The 20,524-nt window shown below is 42.1% G+C and overlaps 1 non-coding gene across 1 annotated transcript; it reads left to right on the forward strand.

The window, feature by feature from the left end:
• Positions 1 to 9,336: 9,336 nt before the first annotated feature.
• Positions 9,337 to 9,409, forward strand: TRNAA-AGC. Its single transcript has one exon. It is a non-coding gene; the product is annotated as a tRNA-Ala (tRNA).
• The last annotated feature ends 11,115 nt before the right edge of the window (positions 9,410 to 20,524 follow it).

Here is a 20,524-nt window from a genome sequence, read left to right on the forward strand (position 1 = left end):
GAGTCCGTTAACAGCTCCGGCGAAATGACGAGGAAGTCCCTGCTTTTCGAGCAGTGAGCCACTGACCGCTGTCGCCAGGGGCAAGACCGTCACTTTACGCGCTACGAAACCCACGCGAATTGGACCCGTACCTGTCCAGAATTTCGGAGGGTCTGGTCCCGGAGAGCACGTGACGTGGCCGAATACCCGATACCCAGGCCTCTGACTCGGTAGCGGTCCAACGTCTCGCTCGCGCTTTGAATCGCAGCCGCCGGATGGCCATCCGAGGGACGGGAAGGATGGTTACCCTCTCTTTTCATTTTGCCGTTTGTGCGGTGGAGAGACGGCTACAATACAGTATTATCATAAGGTATCATAAGGCATTGTTTATTTACAGGGACTTAAAGTCTCTATCACATAAAAAATAATCTTATTATTTTAGAGTAAATTTGTTTATAAATTTCTTTTGTCAACTAAGTGCTAATTCGCGAGACGAATCTAATGAGCCTAATTAATCTATAATTTACTACAATGATGTTATAGTAACCATCCACTAATCATGAATTAATATACCTCATTAGATTCGTCTCGTAGTTTAGCTCTAGGGTTCTGCTGTTAGTTTTATAATTAATTTTTATTTAATATTTTTAAATACTAAGATTCTTTTTATGTGACATGGACTAAAGTTTAGCTCCTGAAACCAAATAACTCCTAAAGTGACGTAGGTGGGCTTGAAATGTTACATTATATTGGTACTGAGTTGGAGGGAAGAGAAGAGAAGCATATTGCAAGTTTATAGTCTGCTCTAAGCCGGCTGCAACACAGACTCCAATAAACTTGGTGAGAGAATTAGAGAAGGAAGAGGAATCAAATATTAATGATGCAGCCCATCTATATAGCCAACTAGTATTATACTCCTTCTATATTGTAAAGGAAGCCGCTTTGAATTTATCATAAGTCAAACATTTTAAACTTGATTATAAATAAATTCTTTTGGATTGAGTTTGAAAATATAAAAGTGATATAAGTAGATTCATCTTGAAATGTAGTTTAGTAAAAATATACGTTGATTATATTTTATAAAAAAAATTACACTAAGATTTGTGGTCAAAATTCTTTTTAGAGAAATTGTTGTTGTCTGAAACAACTTTCTTTACAATACAATACGGAGGGAGTACAACCTAGCTAGTATAAGATCACATAGCAACGCATATAGCCAACAACTAACTAAACTACGACTAGATTATTTAGAGCCTGTATTTGTTATCGTGGGCTGAAAGCAAGATGTGTTTAAAGAAGAAGATTGAGGAAGGCTTGTAAATCGGCTCCTGCATGAGCATATGGGCCACATTGGCCGTGTATCCTTAGATTTAGTTTAAAGTTAGAGATAGAGTCCAATCGGGACAAAATTAGTTTAGATTGTTTCCCAAGTCTCCAGACTATAAATATGTATCCTTTGTTATTCATGAAGGAGAGCGTCATCACGTCTCACAAACAACAACTCTCGGCGCATCGCCACCCCTAATCCTAGGGTTTCATCCAAGTAAGTGCCATGCTGCCCTGATCGCTTCCTGCGATCAGGGCAACGTAGTCCTTGCTCTTACCTTGGTATTACTCGTACTGAAGCGTTTTTGATGGCGAGTAATACTAATTATCCTGATGTTCGTAGCATGGCTTTTTGTAGATCTATTGTGCCTCGTTGCTTGTCATCTACGAATATCACGTTGTTTCTGTGCTGTCATGTTTCAATCTCATGCTAGTTCTTGTCGCATAGAATTAGTTGCACAGAAGCAACACTCTGCTTCTTTTATGTCCAGTAGATCTAATCTGTTATGGTTTGCTCTTATCTTAGGAGTTGGCGTAATATCTGCTAGGTTAGGCCTTGCAAACGGATTTGACGATCCGGTGGCGTAGTAGATGCTTTATCTTGGCTTTAATAGGGATTGTTCCGGGAATCGGCTCTTGCTAGTTCTTAGGCCTCTGTTTTGGGTTATGGCCTAGTTGTCTGTTACGTTCATTAGGCCTAGTCACGTGTAGGATGTTCCGATCTAGCAGTGAAGCATTTACCATCGTGGATTAGATTAGCTAGATTTAATTGAAGCAGCTTTACAGTTATTCGTTTTATTCATCGACATCTGGATGGTTATTGATCCGATCTGACACCGGGACTCGATCGGCTCTTTAAAGCCGATGCAAGAGTCGTCTCGGGGAGCCGACCACGGCTCGGACTTACGTTTACACGTGTCTTTGTATGCAGGAAACTGTTCGGAGCACGTCTGCACCCTCCTGATCGGGTATAGGTCAGGTGGCACGCCCGGTTTTTCCACAAAACCTCCGGGCGCGTGACGGAATTGCGGGCCGTCGACGAGGGAGCAGTGCCTGCCAGCGCCCCAGCAACCTCCCAGCTCTTCGTGTTGCCCGTCGCTACTCGCCGGTGGGTTTCGACCGACAACAGTATTATAACAGGCTGTAAGAAGATTAAATACTGAGGTGGAGAGGAGAGAAGAGGAGAGGTTGGCTGCAAGCTTGCAGTCAGCTTGGGCACAAGAACCAAAAAAAACTTTATGAGAGGGACATGTGGGCCTTATATTAATAATAAAGAACTAAACTACTATACTAGATGGTTGAGAGATATGCTATAAAAATACTTACAGTTAACAGTTGGCTGTATTATTAATTTTACTCTTAGCCTTGCGATGTCCGTGGGACTAGTTCCTGTTTGCCACGCGGCAGGGCAGTGGTCAACCTAGTCTGAAACGATTTTCTTTAGAGCATGGTTAATAGATTACGCCGGCTGCGGGTGGTAACGCGGGCGCGTGGGCGGTGGGACCCGCTACAATTTAATGCGTCGCTAGTTGTCCAGCCAATAGCAGAACGCGCTACCTCTCTTCGCTAGCCCGAGCGGGCGTTTCGCGATCCGCCGGCTTGCTTCTCTCTCCTGCGTCCAGCTCGTTCGCCTGCTCCTCGCCAGCCAGTATACTTGCTCTTACAATACAAGGGAGTACATGGCCGTGTCGTCCAAAATGGTCGGTTGTTCTGGTTCGAAGGGTGCTTCCTGTTTGATGGGGATAGCAGAAGAGACACGGAAGATGCTTGCGTTTGTTTAAGCCTTTGTTTTTTCAAGTGTCGGCTTTTCCCTTTCTTATCGGATTGGCGAAAATGCCCACACACCTTTCTACGATAAGATATACTACCCCCGTCATGTGCCAAACTCAGCAGCAAATTATTGCAAGTGCTGACTGAGCCAGCGCCTGGAGTGGGGCTAGCTAGATATTCCCGTTATAGACCTTATTACAGCTTTTAATTTCCATCGCCACAGGAAGAAAAAAAATAGCTTTTAATTTCTAGTAGACGCAAGAAAGAATTAGATGCCCCCAAATCGCAAGTAAATAGCCAGCTTGCATTGCATTTTCATTGATGGGGAGGATCAATAATTGATGAAGCTATGCATGTCCGGCGTTACCATGTTGCATCACACTTGGATTCATACCTGGTTGGTTTGTGGTTAGTTGTGGAGCCAGTTGAGGATCTGGGGTTTGGACATGGTCCACCGTCATAATTGAAAGATATCTTCTCACTTGCGCTTGCTTGCTTGTTCTTCGGTATATTTGTTTATGCTGCCAGGAACTTGACGGTGAGAGAAGTCAAAAGCCAACACGATTTCAGAACAAACCTAACTGGTCTACTGCGGCATCTCGGTCCTGATTACTTGGGAATATAATATTCCTCTGTTCAATTGACTACTCTCTTTTTTTTTGCAGCTGTGTGTTTTATTCCTGTATATCCTGATGACACTCCTTAATCAACAATTCAGTCCATTGAGAAACGTGGAGGAAACGCCATATACAAAAGTGCACTGAACCCACAACCACATGCATGATCCCAACTGACTCCCAAACCCCAACTGGGGCCTATATAGTTCAGGACCACAGTTCAGAAAATCACAGGCAATGCAAAAAGGCAGTACCATTTCAAGCAAAACACTTTTCCTGTTCTGCCTGCTATGAGAGTACGACTACGCTGGTCCCAGTCCCAAAAGCTCCTAACAGTATGGGATAAACAGAGACGTTGCACCAAATTATAACAATAACATTCAGGATTTATTCTGGCATGCATTAAGTTTGTTCTCTACACAAGTACACCACGTACTACATACCCCATCATATATGAAAGCACAAATTCAGATAACAAATTCACAACCGGCCGTATCCTACTGACAATCTTAAAAGATTCTTTTTAAGATTCGTGTATTCCGCTCAAAAGCACATCAATCGGCAGATCGGCTCATAAATATACTTTAGCTTACCGGCACCTGCCAATGGCGAATATTTGTCATTTGACCCCTCAAACCTCTTTTTTCAGTACCGTGCAGTGCGTGCAGAGTTTAATACTACTACTACTGCTGCCTTTCCACTGTTGTGCCCACAGCACGAGTCGCGAGTAATTAATCAGACCACGTGCATTGGCGCCCGATCGATCGATCTGCTCTTCGGCGGTACGAGATCGGCAATGCATGTGAGGTCGTGATGAGCTTTTCTCACGAACTCCCTATGCTGAAGGGCATTTGTTTTAGAAGAGACCTTTATTTCTACCGCTTTGCGATTCAGGGTTTCTGGCCCTACATGCATGTAATAAAACTGTAGGTACAGTGCAGATGTAGTATTGATCACAAATCCACAATTAAGAAGGCTTCCGGAAGCACAGATTATCCTCGGGATAGATCCAGTTGGCAGATAGTATTTGTTCCAGAAAGAGGTCAGCATTCAACAATAATGAAGCTGGTTCCCATCTATCAGGTCATGTATCATCAGCATTCCTGTGAGAGGTACATTAGCAGACTACTACACCCTCCATTCCAAAACATAAGTCGTTTTAATTTTATTGTAAGACAAACTTCTCTAATTTTAATTGTTTACAGAAAATGCACCAATATGAATAACATCGAATTTCAGTTTCATTAAATCGACCATAAAATATGTCTTGTTAGTCCATTTTTGGTGTTTTGAAGTTAACATATTTCTGTATAACATTGATCAAAATTGACAAAGTTTATTTGATTTAGGACAAAACTAAAAGGATGGTGTATTTGTCTACTTTAAAATGAATGGTGTATTTGCTACTCCACATTATCTAAGGGTGTCACCGGTTTCAAATTAAAATGACAAAACAGCCAGCTATAGGAACTCTATGTAATAGCATTTTTGCATGAGAAATTTTACAATAATGATTAAAAAAATAGGAACCGTCCATCTGATAAAATCCTACAGTGGTGAAGGTAGGAAGTACCCTGAAGTACCTAGAATAAAGTACCTGATACTTCCAAAATGTGGGACCAAGTACCAAAAAGTAGGACCAAATACTAATTTAATTTAATTTTTATAAATTCTTTCCATAGATTAACGGCTAGAAAAAAATCAAAGTAAAAATACTTGAAAGTACTCATTGGTATTTTACAATCATTGTAAAAGAGCTCTTTTTGCATGTCACACTACTAGAAAAAGCAGCTGCTAGTACCTGCTGCCGCAGCTGGTACCGGCCGATACTAAATGCGCCACCCAGAAAAAATGAAACTGAGTAAATGTGCATGTTCGAACCCACAATCTGCAGCCTCACGTAGCTTCCTTACCATCCCACCTAGGCATCACATGTGGTCCGACTTGTACTAAATGTCATCAAGTACTGGTCTATGTCATTGGCCGGTACTAAATAGCCGCGACATTTTAGTACTGGACCAAAATATCAATCGGTACTAAAAGGTGACATAATTTAGTACTGGATCGAGGTATGACCCGGCACTAAATGACTTCAGGGAACGTCACAATTTATAACCGGTACTAAATGGCCCCAGGCCATTTAGTACCGGTCCTGAATGTGACTGGTACAAACACTCACGGATGAATAGCTAGTTTTTTGGTAGTGTCATAAAGCAAAGAAAGGGATACGGGCGCGTGCACATACTCCCTTTGTTCAAAATTATAGGTCGTTTGATTTTTTTGACCTTAACTTTGACCACTTGTCATATTCAATTTTTTTTGCAAAATATCACTTCTTTCATTGTGGCTTGCTTTATATTCTTCAACAATGACTTAAATTTGACTATGTATGCATAATTTTTTTAATAAGACAAGTGGTCAAACTTGTGGTTAAAAAAATCAAGTGACCTATAATTTGGAACAGAAGGAGTAGTCAGCTAAATGCCCCCTTCATATACTTGTTAAAGTATTTTTCATAATGAATCTAGTAATATTGTGCAAAACTTGTGTTCTCAATGTGACTCAACTATATAATATTTTAGATATTCATAATCAAAGATAAAAACAGTCTGACTTAGGACAAACCTAGGCAAGTCATGTGAAAGCCATATTAAATTAGGAGAATACTACAAAAGTACATCATTTTAAGCAAGAAAAGTTTATATATGCTGAAAGTATTTTCTAGGGAGAACGATGTGATCAGCTCCTAATAATTCAATTTAACCAAATCAATCGGTTGGTGACGTTGTGCTAACAATTAAGACATGAAAAGGAAAAGGAAAACGATTGACGGTTCATGCAAATTAAGAGTTATAGCAGCATATAAAAGGAATGCACCACCTAAATGCAATGGTAGGGTTTATTATACTGTTATATGCATGCCGAGAAAAGAATATTCGTAGGGCAACTCTTCACGATAAGCTAAGTTTAGCTTCTTGCAACCGGTCTCTGCCAATCCACGTCACGGGAATAATGAAGAGTGAGCCAAAGTTGCCTCTCTCTCTGTTTTTTTTTAAAAAAAATCCGCCAACAGCATTTCTGTCCGGCATATATTGATAGAGGAGAACAGTCAAAACTCTACATATTATAGAGAGGGAAAAAAACAAAAATAGAGTCCACAAGAACTACTGTCCCGGAACAATCGACTTCTCTCAGTTTTTTTTTTGTACCGTCCATGCACCACATTCTGGCTTGATCTTTGATATTCGCAATCAAAGAAGTTGCACTGGAGTATCTTTCTCCTGAAAATTCTCGCATCTCGCTCGTTCCGAATCTCCCAAGCCGCAACAAGCCAGGTTGCCTTGTTGTCAAGAAAAGAAAAGGACAATTTACCTTCTTCCGGTCGGTGGGCATGTTTTCAGTTATCCGATCGGGTGTCTCGGCGATCAATCAATCATAATCATACGATGCAACCGACACACTGTTGGTTTGCTGTCCATGGTCGCAGGTGCTGAAGCTCACTTTCATGTTTAATTCGATCTGCAACTACAAGAATGTAGGAGTATTATTTAACATGCGTGCTCGCTCAACTTAATTAATTCCCGCGCAACTTTCGATCTCTATATGGCGGCACGTATCGCCGCAGCAAGATTTTATTACTTCAAAAAACTTTGTCTTTTTTTACAGGTCTGCAAAGTAGTAGGAAATAAAACTGCTGTGGAAGATGAGATGCGCTCGGGAGAGGGGGGTTGAATGGAGGAATGAATTATTGTTTAGTTAGCATGATGATACGTGTGGCGCGCTTTATGACGCTCATGTGTGACCACAAGATATAATTAAAGGTGGAGTGGAGGGGCCACATCCGACACCGGGGGGGGGGGGGGGGTGGGGGGGGGGGTGCATGATGCGTCCGTGGATGATGGTGCGGCGCGGCCACCGGCGGCATTCACCAGGCATGCCACGCACATGACATGAGTGGCCCCTCCGATCCCTGAGAGATTGCCGGCGAAACGCGAGGCTCAGCGCACGCGTCCGGCCCAGGCCCCGGCGCGGGGCCCGGTCGGTTTTCTTCTTTCGATCCGTGGAGCGGGCTGGGCCCGCGCGACCTGCCTGATCGGAGCAGGGCTCGCTGATGCTGCCCGCTGCCGCCGGACGCTTCGCTAATCGCTGGTCGAGTGAGATGGATGGAGCTATATATATGGACATCAAGCTGCTAATGCCTTCGGGTGAAAACCGGTTGCAGCGGTTTGGATTGTGCATCCATCCTATTTGATGGAACATGGTTGCTCCAGCAATCAATTCGATTTGGTTTGACAGGAGAAATGATTTAACTTGGTTTGGACACTAATAGCGCCGAGCGGTTGATGTGCACGTCCTCCAACTATTTGCTTGACTAGTCATGCTCATCGTCTTAGCCATCAACAACACGTAACAATTAAAAGTACATCCACCACTAGCACGCTCCCGCATTACTTGTGGGTCCTCACCTTCCTCTCTACTTTTAATGGGTGGTGTGGTTTGGTTTTTCATATACATTGGGATGGTCGGGGAGTGTTTTTTTGTCAGCGTGTTCAGTAGAAATAGTTTGGCGTGGATTTAGTCCGGATCTCAAACCACCGGCAGCTTCCTATGGACACAGGATATGGAGCCATGGGCCCGTGGAATGAAGCGAGGAGGTGGGGCAGGGAGGGGAAGGGGATGAACGGTGTGTTAGCCTCTCCTTCGTAGCTAGATCTAGATTCTAGAGCAAGGAAGAAGACGCAAAGCAGGGGAAGAAGCAGAGAAGAACAAGCAGAGACGGGACTGGATTGCCTTGTTTGATCACTGATACCGTGCAACACGCTCGCATTCGTCTTTGTACTAGTCATATACTCAACGCACGCCACTCACCGGACCCCATTCCGGCATGTGATCCGAGACGCTCTAGCTAGCTACATGCATGCATCATGGATGGGGATCGATGGGTCGACATGACGAGGGCGGCCTTTGATCTTCCTGCTGCAGGTTCCTCCCCTCTCACACGGAGTCATGGATCAAGCTGCGGCGGTCCTTCGTTCCAGCTCCTCCTCTCAGGACAGTATTATTGGATGGGTACGTTTCGGCGCATGCGTTGAAGCGTCGGCGTCGATCTCCTCTGGCCCGGGGGCCGTCGTGTACGTGCCCATGTTTTAGTTCGAAAGCGAGATGCTGACGCGGACATGAAGCTTTGATCGAACAGCGTCTCCATCGAGCTGTCCAGTACTTCAGCGCGTGCATGCAAAGGTACGTGGATCGGAGCAGAGTAAGGCCCTCCACAATGTGTCTCCAGAGTGATGCCTAAAGAAGATAGAGACAATTGGAGCACCACTCTCACCATTGCAGCATGCGGTGCCGATTGCAAGTGATGCCAGAAAAAAGAAGAGCGGAGCAAGTACATGCACCGATGCCCCTTTCATTAAAAATTGTTCTTTCACTCAAGAAAAGCGAACGGTAGGGTACTCTCCCCCTGGAGATGCTGGTTATTGTTGTTACCGGCTGGTTATTTTATTTGATATGGGGTCCCAAAATTTTAAATGGCTGTGGTGCCAACGAACCCCTCCTCCCATGTGTTCTGTGCTTATGTGCTGGCGTTCATTACGTTTAATTGTGCAGTTAAAAACAAAACGATGGCGGCAGAAAACAAAATGGGGATGTAGCTCAGATGGTAGAGCGCTCGCTTAGCATGCGAGAGGTACGGGGATCGATACCCCGCATCTCCATATTTGCCTCAACTTTTTTTGACGAGTTATCATTCCGCTAGCTGTTCAATTTTTGTAAGCATCTTTCCCCTTTTCTACTACGCTCTAGAAGAGGAGCAGAGGAGAGATTCGGAATAAGAAAGAACACGCACAAACTGCCTGGGAACTTGGGAAGAGCTGTTGTTGCTTCAGGATAAAGCTTGGGGTTGGCACCTTCTCTCTCTCTCTTTTTTGTTTTTGTTTTGTTTTTGTTCTTTTCGAACCCAACCAGGTGCGCATTATTGGTGCGAGTAATACAGGCACGCACAGTAATCAACAGTTGCGATAGGCTTACGTTCTGAGTCCTGGCGCTTTCATGCGTTACGGTCGAGATCGCCACAGCGTAATCTGACAGACTGCGTGGGGGAAACTGAAAACACCAAACTGAAAAATGGAGGCCAGGGGCAGGGGACGAACGATCTGCAACGGAAGGAATTCTGCACATGTTCATCATGCGGTCCGAACTGAATAAATAAACCTCTACTACAAAAATGGTAGAAAAAGTGTGTCGTGTAGTCTGCAGCATCATGGATGGATGGATAGCTCAACTTGAGAGAGGATTTTGGAGAACACACGACACGAGACCAGGCTTGCTTTGGACTCGGTCCAAATTGAAATGCCGAGGCACCAACCAGGCGCTTTTTTTATTTTTATATTAAAAAAACAAAATTTCAAAAATATATGCCGAATAGGGAAATTTTCAAAAATGGGTGACTATCGCCCCCCTAATGGACGACAGGGTGCCTGCCGCCCATCCAGTTGGCGACAGGACCTAAATATAAAAAAATTACATTTAGGTCCTGACGCCCAGGGCGCATTAAACAGTGAACTTGTAAAATCGATATAAAATCGTATAAAAATTAGAAAAATACAAACTCAACTGTTCTGGATTCTATGAAATAAGATCTACAACTTTTGTTACATAAAGTTTTCATTTGATCAATGTATCTTGCTCTATTTTAAATACCAGTTTAATGCACTTTTATTTAAATCTCAAGATCCATCCTTTGGATGCATGTCATCTTTGGCCAGAGTGTTGCATATGGTGAGCATAGACTTGTACAAAATTGGTAGGCCCAGAAAACATTTCTAGAATAAGTTTGTAAATTAGATCTTGCAATATGTCTAGTTTAAATGGGTCATTTATCCATGCTGCTATACTGAGTATTAGAAGTTATAACTTTACATTACCATTATTTTATTTCCTAAGATCTATAAAAAAAATTTAGTAAATTTTAGATAAGCACAACTAGACCAAATGAATTATTTCAGATCTTTCTAGGTACAAGAACTATTTTTCTTGATTTAGATACATTGATCAAATGAAAAACTTTATATAACAAAAGTTGTAGATCTTATTTCATAGAATCCAGAACAGTTGAGTTTGTATTTTTTCGATTTTTCTATGATTTTATATTGATTTTACAAATTCACTATTTAATGCACCCTGAGCACCATGACTTAAATGTAATTTTTTACATTTATGTCCTGTCGCCAACTGGATGGGCGACAGGCACCCTGTCGCCCATTAGGGGGGTGACAGACACATTTTTGAAAATTTCCCTATTCGGTATATATTTTTTAAATTTTATTTTTTTTAAATATAAAAATGAAAAAAAGGCCACCCACCAGTACCAAGCTACAAAAGATGCTCGACGAACCAAATAGTATCGACTTCCTGATGGAGGCCCATGATGGCAATCTGACCATGCAGAAAGCCCAGCCATGTGACCTCAACAAATGGGCATTTCATAATCACAGAACGCAATGCAAAACGAAAACATTCAGAAACGTCGTTCTTCCTTTCTTCTCCGCAGATACACATTGTGTACAATCAGCGCTTCGCTCTCAATGCCAGCAGCACTTTCATCTAATCCAATAAGTAGTCAAATATTTACGGGTTACGGACTCGCATGTTTTATAAGCTGTCAAACCCTCCAAAGATCAAGAAGCTGGTGGTGGAAAAACTTCCGTGACACGGTGACATGATCGATAACCCTGACAGATATGAGTTGTGCTCCAGCATGCCAAGGTCGAGCAAAGAGCGGCGGAATGACCATAGGGTTACAGGAATTTCGATATTTGACATCGAATACGCATGCCTCACGCGTTTTGACATTAAATTTGAAGCTTTTCGAAATATAACGCTGGACGTGCGAATTCTTTGTAAACGAGGGATTTCGGGTTCTTTTCTTGATTTCGTGATTTTTATTTCTATTTTTCTTTTACTGGGCATCTAATCTTCCCATTTTGCCCATGACCCAAATCCATCCAGTCCGGTCTCTGTTTCTCCCGTGTTCTTCTTTCTCTCCCTCTCTCTCTCTTCTGCCGTGCTCTCTTTTCCTTGAATAGTTCCCGATTGGATTGAGGCCTTGGTTCCAGGACTTTTTTTCATAAGTCCCTATCACATCAAAAAGAATCTTACTATTTTATAATATTAAATAAAATCTGTTTATAAATATTTTTTGACAGTTGAGTGCTAATTCGCGAGACGAATCTAATGAGGCTAATTAATTCATAATTTGCTACAGTGATGCTACAGTAACCATCCGCTAATTATAGATCAATATACCTCATTAAATCCGTCTCACAATTTAGCCCCAGGGTTTTGCAGTTAGTTTTATAATTAACCTTTATTTAATACTTATAAATACTAAAAAATTCCAAGGAATAAAAAAATCCCTGTAACCAAACAGGTCCTGAATCGTTCTTGCTTCTCCTTCTCCCGTGCTCTCTTTTCTCTCACACATCTCTGCCTCGTGAGATCTCGCCTCCCGTGCTCCCCTGCAGGCAGCTCGGCCCCGCCTCCTGCAGGCAGGCTGCAGGCCGCCGCCCGCCCGCTGCACACGCGCTGCAGGAGGCCCCGCTCGACCGATGCTGGAGCCCCCGGCAAGGATTTGAGGATCGATGCCGCTGCTGATTGCGCTACAGGGGGCGGTGGCGGTGTGCAGGGGAGATGTCGAGAGAGCAGAGCACGGGAGAGAAAGAGAAGCCACGAATGATTCGATCTAATCTGAGTTGATTTTCAAAGGATAGGGCAAGAGGTAAAATGGGTACTTCATGTGTCCAGAAAAAGAAAAACATAAACAAAATTTGTGAAATCATAAAAAAAAGCTGAAATCCTTCATTTTGAAAAAAAATCGCACACTCAGTGTCATATTTTGAAAGGTCTGCGAATTTAATGTCAAAACACGTGAGACGTGTGTATTCGATGTCAAATATCGAAATTCCTCCATACGGCCATGGCCATCTTGTCGATCCGTTGGAGCACCTGCAGATGGTTTTCATCTCGCAAAGAGCAAGCAAACGGCGAGCGGATTGAACCATCCTCCATTCCATCTACGACGACAAAGGTTATACGCATCGAAGGACGCAAAAAGATAAAAAACTTTCTTTCCGTTATTAAAAAGCTAGGGCGCTGTTTGTTCAGCTAGAGGTTGGCGTACATTTTTAACTTTTACAACAGCATTAGCCATCAGGGATAAGGATGTGCGTCCTAATTATTTTGGGTCATTAGTTCAGTGGTAGGCGACGTTTTCATATACCACGTTCAGTGGTAGGATGACAAAAAAAAAACTTATACTCAGTTAATTTAGAAGGATCTAATCATCTGGTCCAGAAATAGAGACCTTGCAAGTTATTTACTGATGGAGGCCCACTCTGACAACCTAAAGCTTGCAAAGGCCCATGTATACCAGTACAGAATTAGGGCATGGATGGAGGCCCATTCTGATAACCTAAGCTGGGCATGGATGGAGGCCCATGCTGACAGCCTGCTAAACCTTGCAAAGGCCCATACATACGTTCAGGTCAGAGTTTCTACTCTAAAAATCCTAGTCATCCCTAAACTATCCTCACTCTTCATCGATCAATCACAGCACATCATCAGCTGCCATCCGGGTCCGGGCAGCTAATGAGAAAACAACCCCCCTTCGTCAAGTACAGATGCACGAAAAACGCCATCGCTGTCAAACAAAATCACTCAATAAGCAGATAGCGTCTGAGTCGGCTCTGGTCTACACAAATCGGGCGGCCTAGCTTCCCAGCGTGGCCAAACAGCACCGGCCATCCCTCGTTTTCGTTCGAGCGGCGGGCGCTGAAGATTTCCAGGAAGGGAGGCAGGGGCCTGCCCCATGACTTGTAAACAAATGGTTCAGGTCAATTGGTCGCCGATCCGATCACGCCCTCGAATCTGGCGATGCGATTTGCATCGCCAGGTCACCTGCTAATAACTCCCTGATCAGTTCATTGCTCTTGGTCGAGGAGTTCAAATATCTTCTGGAGTATGATTTGGGATGGTACAGACGTGCGAAACATGCGCGCCGGCTTGCTCATCTGTTTTTTTTATTTTAAATTTTATCCATGTTTGTTGCAGAGCAGAGTAGATGATATTTTGGTAGGGCTATTGTTGGGGGGGGACGTCAGCGACGTCTTGTCGTCACTGTCACTGCTGCGCTGTATTTCGTCTTTGGATACTGAACTTTGTGAAATCCCGGATTGATTTTATTTTTAGAATGAAAACAGAACCGTTCATGACCTGGCGATAGCATTCAAATGCCGAACAAAAAAGAACCGTGTCCTATGTTGTTTCTTGGTAAAACGTCATACGGGTATCGACGCTTGATTCAGTCACTCAGAATGAGCTTTCTTGCTTGACCTGTATATCCAGGCATGAAACGGGATTAACAACCTGGAGCCGTTAATAACGCGCCGAAACTTGGCACTAATTTGATATGTAGTCAAAGACCAAAGACACGGCAGGCAGAATGAATAGTAATATGTGAGAGGAGATAAATCAAGACAAACTGAGAAAGTCGAAATTGAACAAGCCGAACAGCGCCAATGACCAAGCAGTTGCAGGTTTGGAACTTTGAATCATGGCTGCTTGATGGGTGACAAGAAACCAAAGACTACTAGCTACCTGATCGACCAACCAACTCTGGCCGCGGCAGAGCAATAAAAACTGCGTGCACTGCAGATACCTTTTTTCCGCCACGTTGAGCCCTCCCCTGCAGTTTACCAAGGAAAAAGTCTCCTGCAGATCAATTGTACTTGGTTTAGGCTTCCTCCAACGGTGCTCCGTATCCCTCCTCCCACCCTATATCGAGGAGCTATAGGGGGAAATCCGATCCAATAGTTCTCCTTACAGCTCCCTCTATATACAGGGGAGTTGAAACTCCCCCCACATATAGAGTGAGTTCCAACTCTCTCTATATCTCTAATCACATCGTTTCTTCGCGAAATTAATTCCGTTTGAGCCCCGTAACACGATGATAATGCGTATTATGAAAGTACAAATACTGTATGATTTTTTTAAAATTCAAAAACATTAAATAAATAATTAGTTAATGAGTGATAGTATATAGGGGGAATAGATATGGGGGGAATGGTTGGAGAGAAGGAGTTATAGGGGGAGGAATTTTTTAGAGGGATGTAGTAAAATATAGTAAATAGTATGTTTGGGGGGAGTTAGATGTGGAGAATGGTTGGAGATAGCCTTAGTCGCAGCCGTTCAGATTTGAGAGCGATGTGATGTGGACTATTTGAAGGATGCAAATGCATCAGCAGTATGTATGGGCGTATGGCGCCGTGTGTTCAGGTGAAGGACCTAGTTGACTCATCTCGTATGGACTATGGAGTGAGGTAGCAGGCTCCAAAAACCGGGCAGCTAATGAGGAAAATTTCCTCAGCAACAAGTAAACCAGCTTGAAAACGCCATCGGCACCAGGCTTCGGCACTCGCCCTGTTGCTATCGTCTGAAACGTCTTTGATTGTTTTTGGACAAATCAAACAGTCTAGCTTCTTCCCAGCTTGTCCAAACAGCATCGACAGGCAATTCGCTATAAAATATACAGCTCGTTTTCAGGCAGCAGATTTAAGATTTTCGGGAAGGGAGGCAGCCCTGCCCCACGGCTTCCTAAACAAATGTTTCAGGTCAAGCTGCTGTTGATTGATTGCTTAGCTTGTTGCCGGCTCAATCACAGGTTTATCATTACCCATTCAGGAACTTGAGTATCCTACTCCGAATGATTCGAGATGGAACAAGTGTACAACATGCGAAATACACGCCAGCTATTTGCTTCACCATATGTTCAGTATATTCGTGTGTTTGTTGCTGTCTGAACAAACTGCATTATTTGACAGGCACACGGTACCTTGTTTATTTTGGTAGTGGTTATGGCAACATCAGCCAGTTCTTGCTATTGCATCACTGCTATACGTACCGTGCTACACGCTTGCAGTAATTTATTGTCACTCAATACCATCTTCTCACTAGTATGTGTAAACGGGAAGCCATATTACTGTTTGGGGCCTTGGCCTGAGCGCTTGAAGCAAGTGTTGTGTGGAGTCTAGGTGTAATCGTCTCAACTCCCACGTCTTGTCTTCTGCTTCCTTTTTCTGTAACTCAAACTCTTGTATTTCCACTCTGGTTAATGGAACTGGGGTGAGATTGAGTCTCATCTTGAGAAAAATATTAGTGTTTTAATTTCCACTGCGAAGAGTATAGACTATAGAGTCGCCTGAAGTACTAGTGCAGGCAGGATGAAATGACAAGATTATTTCTCAGAAAGAAGAAGAACCGACAAGCCTACAAAAAATCTGTAGTTATTTTTTACTTGACTATGTATTGAACATGATGTTTTCATTGTCTGGGAACAAAATGAAATGCTGTTCAGATTTTTACTAGTGTAATCCTATACGCTAGCATCATTGTTCAAGCGGATTTCCTTCGTTCCTTGCTTGACTTGTATAATAAATACTTGAAATGAATGGAACATACAGTTCAAAGCGGTTAAGGCGCCGCCACGTTGCCCTAATAATACGAGTATCAGGTCAAGTCAAGGGCACCAAAAGGACACGGCACGAAAGTACCAACCAATTTCAGGTTTGACTCCTGCAGTCCTGTGTGCCAACTGCCAACTGCTAGCCCTATCGGCCAAGGCCAACTAACTCTAGTATGTGCTCGCAAAAAACTGCACAGAATTATGATGCAGCTACATAACCATACACCTCCCTTTTTTGTGTGTGGCTTCTTGTCTCTGGAGTTAGTTGTTAGTTTAGTATTTGATCCTGAGCAAAAGGATCAGTAGATATTCATTTTCTGTTGTGCCAACTGTGTTCAGTAGATTCAGTAGAGGTTGACGAGATATCAGAGGTTCAGTTTTTAACTGGTGATTGTTAGTACCTAAATCCACACCCGCTTGTTCAGTTCCAGTGAACAATGAACTACCTCTGCAACCTATTACACCTGCTTTCCTATTTTGTGCAATTTTCAGGCTGTGAATGCAAACCAAACCCCACCTATATGTATAGTAGTGGGTAACATGTTTCGTGACAAACCGCAAGTCAATTCATGTGCAGATGATCGATGTGCAATGAATGACGCCATTCCTGTGACGATCTTTGGATGACTTCACAAATCAAAATGCATTTATTTTGGTGCCCCTCTGCTGACCTTGTGCAGGCGACTGAGCCGTGCTGAACTCTGTACATGTAACATGGCCAATTCATATCCTAGGAAAATCTGACTAGATTGTATATTGATTTCTTGGAGTCCAAGTTGAGCACCCTTTGATCCAAGTTGCGCATATAGTTCTAAAGTGCTGCTAGCTAGTTGCATGTAAAGTACACTTATTATAATATAATGTTGGTGTTGGTTATTGCCTTGGTCTTGATTTCATTATAGCTTCAGTGGCCCATCTTAAGAGAGTATTTGTGCATTATGCGGTGATGTTACCATTTTCCTCCCGAATGCTAATTCAATAATAATGTCCGCCTAGTGATGTGTCTGAAACATACTCCGATCTATGACTTTGCTTAATTCAGTGCTTACTCTGTTTTTCTTGGTCACTCTAGCATGACCTGAAAACTGGTCGTAGGGGCGATTAACCACGATATGAATCCCTAATTTATGCATATCTTTTGCTACGTGTTAGGAAATCAAAACCATCTTACTATTACTAATTGGAGGCTTATTTTAAAGTCTCCAGATGAAGTCACCTAGGATCCTAGGTGGCCAATCTAAAAAAATAGAGAAAATTTTACAAATTCTCATAAAAATCAGAAATATCTAGCCATCAATTCAGCAATTCTAATCATAATAGCCATTGAATCTGTAATCTTTTTCTAATAAATTACCCACCTATGCCATTATGAAAATAAACTAAAGTAACCCCTAAAACATGTATCTAAATTACTCACCTCTGCTATTATAAAAAATAATCTAAAATAACCCCCTAATCTTCATGTAAATTATCCACTTATGCCATTATAAAAAATATCAAATAACTCCTTAACTTTTATATATATATTATCCAATGGTAACATAATAAAAATTTAAAATAAACCCAAATCTGAATTAAAATTATATTATTATAATAAATTCTTAAAGCACATCAATATAAATTTTAAATTACTATTTCTATCATTATTAATATATTATTTATGTTATTATTTATATAAAACTATTAACCATGATGTGTGTCACCGTATATTCATGTATAAGAGAAGATAAGAATGCTAATTTTTATGTTGTTCACATAGCTCAAACAAAGTGCTCAATTAAATACATATCAATATATATGGATGTGCGATGCAAAGTGAGAAAAAATTGTTAGTAAATAAACCTATCACATTTATACACTTATATAATAATAAATATATATCTTTATAGTACTGAATTAGAATATTTAATTGGCTAAATAGAGCGTGAGATAGATAATTATTAGATATCTCTAACTAGCCCGTGTGGGAGCACGGGTTAATAGACTAGTATGACTAATTAACAAGTTTTCTGACCTAGTTTATTGCCTGCTACTGTCTAGTAGAATAATATATATATATAGTCGGATAGTCCTTGTGGAGCTATCGCAGTTCCAAGTTGGAGTTCAGTTTGGTTCTAGTTTGCCTGCCATAGGTACATGTCCCCTTCATAAGATCAGTGCTCAAAATCTATGTGTCTGAATATAAGAATCTGTATATTTCGTTGTCTTTCTTGAGAGAGAAATCTGCCAAACTCTTTTGAGCTAGTATCTCTCTTGTCAGTTACTCTTCGTTTCTATTTCCCGGATGTCTTTTTTCATGGGGGGTCCAAATGTCCAATTCTTCCTACACTTAATCACTTTCCATTTGGTGGAGGACCATCAGTGTGATTTACTGACCGCGTTATAAATTGTGCCGCAATTGGAGGCTAAATCATCGAGCATGTTGGTGCAGGTTCGAGTTGAATCTGAATTTTCAGTCAGTCTAAAAAAATACACTTGTGGCCTCCAAGGGCAAAACAGCACTTGTGGCCTCCAAGGGCAAAACAATATGCTGTACTATCAATTTGACTGCAATTAGCATAGCATGTCTAAAATTTCTCATGTTTAACAAGCGAGGTATCGTTAGTTCATATAGTAATTAATTAAAGAAGTCCTAACTCAATGCTAAGTAAAATATCAGTGCATCAGCTGAAGATATTTCACAGACGTTAATCTTTGGTGGTGATACACGTAGATGGAAGATCAGGCTAGCTAAGTCAATGCTTAAATACAAACAGCGTAAGCTGTCACGAAAACATGCATGTTCATCCAGAGAGATCGATAGCTCAGAAGAGAAAATTTTATCCTTCTGACGTGTGTAGTGATGAGTTAGCGACAACCCTCTATATTTGCCTCGACCTTTGACTAATCAAAAAGGGCAAAAGGTAAGATAATTGCGTTCGTTTCTTCAGCTAATAGTTAAGGAGTTATGCCGATTTCTAATTGTTATTATTTTTTTTATAAGATGGCTGAAAAGAATGAGCAAAACGCTGTAAATGATACCAAATTGATTTGATTCCATGCATGATTGCCTAAGGACCACTAGACTGAATTTTTGTCATCACCACACCAACAGACACCTTGAAAATTGAAGCTTGAATACCAAATAGAAGCACAATATGAGTAGGCACTGGAGCTTAGTAAAAAGCATGGACTAAACCGGTAATTAACTTGAATGGATTAGCACCAAACAAGTGGTAGTAGCTAGTGAAGTGATAGTGGGCTAGTGGCCTGTGGCCCACCCATGGAAGGGGAAAATTTGGCACCAAAGGGTAAGAACAATTATGTTGGATCACCAAAAGCAGGTGTTAGCATCAGAGGAGTCAATAGTCAATTAAAAAAACATGGGCAAGTCAAGAGAAACGATGGTTTTCTAAGAGGAGATAAGGCTAGGTGACAAGAAGCAACCTAACTAATGGTTTTCTTTCCACATCAAACTTCCCTTTTTACCACTGACAACACTCGATAATCCAATCTAGAGATTTAGGCCCCTTTTTGTTAGAGGAAAATGAGAGGAGTAAAAGTATTTTTAACTGGAGAACAAAATTGATCTTTTTGCTGGACTGGGAGAAACACCCACATCAGCTTCTGTCCTTGACTGGATGCAAACGACCAGTTGGGTTAACCTAATGGTAAATCTCATGGTTCAGAATCCAGGGTAATTGGAGTCCATACTCCACTAGTACCCCCAAATTGTAATAATTAATAGCCTGCTTGACTGCTTACTTGGCTGCAAAGCAATTCAGTACTGAGATCCAAACTTAAGTTACCCATCTTGGTTCGACAGTGGTCGCTTGTGATAACGAAGAAAACCGAATTTTCAGTTTTAAGAATAGGGAGTGATAGGAGCCTAGGAGGTGAGAATTTTTTTTAATTTTAACCTTTTTTAATATAATATTTTAATAATAACCTGTGTGTATCTAAATTTTCAAGATCTAGCCCTTTTGGTTACGCCAAAACTCGTGGCGCGACTCACTGAAGAGTCGCGTCACATGCTTTGGCGTGACTCTTCAGCGAGTCGTGCCGTGCGGCGTGGCGCGACTCTTAAAGAAGTCGTGCCGTGCGGCGTGGCGCGACTCAACCTAATAAACGATCACCTTTTCTTCCTCCTCTCTTTCTTCCCCTGCCCCTCCCACCCGACTTGATCTTCATGGCACCTCCTCAAGATGCAAGCGGGCCCATCTGCAGACGCTGCAGGGCTACTCGCCTCACTTGTATGCACTAATTAATGGCTCTGCAAGAGCCCGCCAATTTAGGTTAGGTGTTCTGCAAATCTCTTGTCAAATTTGTGCGG

The sequence above is a fragment of the Panicum virgatum genome, chromosome 9K (genome assembly GCF_016808335.1).
Source record: "Panicum virgatum strain AP13 chromosome 9K, P.virgatum_v5, whole genome shotgun sequence".
Taxonomy (NCBI): domain Eukaryota; kingdom Viridiplantae; phylum Streptophyta; class Magnoliopsida; order Poales; family Poaceae; genus Panicum; species Panicum virgatum.